General features: G+C 30.6%; 1 non-coding gene across 1 annotated transcript; it reads left to right on the plus strand.

The window, feature by feature from the left end:
• Nucleotides 1-212: 212 nt before the first annotated feature.
• Nucleotides 213-283, plus strand: TRNAC-GCA (transfer RNA cysteine (anticodon GCA)). Its single transcript has one exon. It is a non-coding gene; the product is annotated as a tRNA-Cys (tRNA).
• Nucleotides 284-2,264: the final 1,981 nt, after the last annotated feature.

Below are 2,264 nucleotides of genomic sequence, written 5' to 3' on the forward strand. Positions count from 1 at the left end.
TGAGTTATAAATGTATTTCTAAATGATTTTCTTAATATTATTAGAAATAAAAAAAAGTAGATTTTAATTTTAATTCAAAAAAGGTAATGAATTTACAGTCAATAGTTAATGGTTCTGGTTTGTACTAGATTCTATATTTTGTGACTTAAAATCTATATATATATTTTTTTCGGAGTTGAAAAAGAAAATTGGAATCTAGTTTCTATCGTTTTGGCGGCATGGCCGAGTGGTAAGGCGGGGGACTGCAAATCCTTTTTCCCCAGTTCAAATCCGGGTGCCGCCTCAACAACAGACTTTAAATATCAACGTAGGAAAAGACTCTTGATACTTTCTTTTCGTTATTCTAAGCCCCCGGCTCTCGAGGTTCTATTATCTAACCTAAAGTTTTGCCTATCAGATTCAAGGAAAACTTCAAGTAGTGGAGGGCAATCTGTAAATCTTTACTTGCCACTACTAATTTAGTTCCATTTACTGAGTTTTCAATTAGATTGGATAGCCAGAGAGGGAATTTAATTAATAGTTTTGGAAAGGACCTAAGATACTTTGGATATAGACTCATGAAAGTCTCGGAATGCTCAGACATTCAATAAATATTAGATTAGATTAAGAATTGCCTTTCATTTTACTTCCAAAAATAAAAAATCATAAAAGAAAGAAAAAGTCTTCTTCTTTCTACATGTGAGTCAGATTCCTTGGATACTTCGAAAAATGTCCGTTTGCTTGTGTTTACATCTTGTCGATTCTACTAGAAATTCTATAATTAAGAATAACTCATTATAAGATAAGATAAGTGGATTTTTGGAGTAGTTCGTCAATGGTGACCAAATACCTCTCCCTTTTTTTGACTCTGCACCAGTGATTTCACTATTATTAGTGAACAATAATGGAATAGTTTCTTCATATTCATAGAAATAGGGGGCAGAATTCACATGGATATAGTAAGTCTCGCATGGGCTGCTTTAATGGTAGTTTTTACATTTTCCCTCTCTCTCGTAGTGTGGGGAAGAAGTGGACTCTAGAAATACTTCTAATTGCGGTAATAATCAAACTCTATCAACCCGTATCAACTGTTTTCGTTTTCTAGACCGTTCGGCAATTTTTTTTAATATTTTTTTTTTTAGAAATTGGATGTATGTTTTATTGACTCATTTTCTATTTTTATATCAGGGTTTACACGGTTAACCATTCATGGGGTAACCCCTTTCGAAATCTGAAGAAGCTTCCATCGAATTGGGATTATCCGTATTAAATGGATCAAACAAACAAATGAAATTGAGAAAGTATGTACATACATTTCATATTTTATTTCATTTATATTGACGTTTATAAAGAAAAAGAGAGATATAGGTGGATTTCTTTATATTAAGATATTTCACTTGTATCTTTATACATTAAAATAACCATAATGGCTAGTATGGTAGAAAGAGATATCTTTCTACCATACTCATACTAGCGGGCCCCTTAGGATACTACTGAATTTAATGCATTCCTTTCATTTAAGACGAGAAATTGAAATCTTTTTTTTTTATTGTCATTGATAGTAAAATTTTATTCAAATTAATCATTTTGACTAACGGTTTTTACGTAAATTATAAGCAAAAAAGCAGTAGGAACGAGAATGAAGAGTGCAGTAGCAATAAATGCAAGAATATTTACTTCCATAATTTAATCGTTTATTATTATTATTTTTCTTTGGAATATCTCGGGATTTAATCCCATAGAGATGAGAAATCTTTCGCTTGTAAACTCACTCAGATTAATTAGATTTCGATGATATCGAATGAAAGAAATATCATGAATAACAATATCGGAGCTATAAAATCGATTCATCGTCAAGAATTTAATAGTATAACATAGGAAGATCTTTTATCCACACCGAATACATAATGAGATTCCTGATCCAATCAAAAAAAAGTTATTTATGATTCTTTTTCCCAGCTTTCCTTTCTAAAACCTAGTTGTTTATTTTCCTTGTACAATCATCTGATGAAGTATCATAAAAAACTTTTTCGACTTCGAACAAAAAGGGTTTCTAAAGAACCTTAAATAAACAATAGAAATCAATATAGAGAAAACAAGTACGAAGTTCAATTTGAAATAAAAAAAAATTGAAAGGGTTTGTCATCTTTTTGGAAAACAAAAAAAGGGAATGTGACAAAGACGAGTCCCAGTAAAAAAACGAAAATATTCAAAAAAATTAACGAGTTAATTTGTCTTACGAGTTTTTTATTCGACATCGCCTCTAATCTTTTAAAAGAGCATAT

The sequence above is a fragment of the Camelina sativa genome, chromosome 18 (assembly GCF_030686135.1).
Source record: "Camelina sativa cultivar CO46 ecotype springtype chromosome 18, ASM3068613v1".
NCBI lineage: Eukaryota > Viridiplantae > Streptophyta > Magnoliopsida > Brassicales > Brassicaceae > Camelina > Camelina sativa.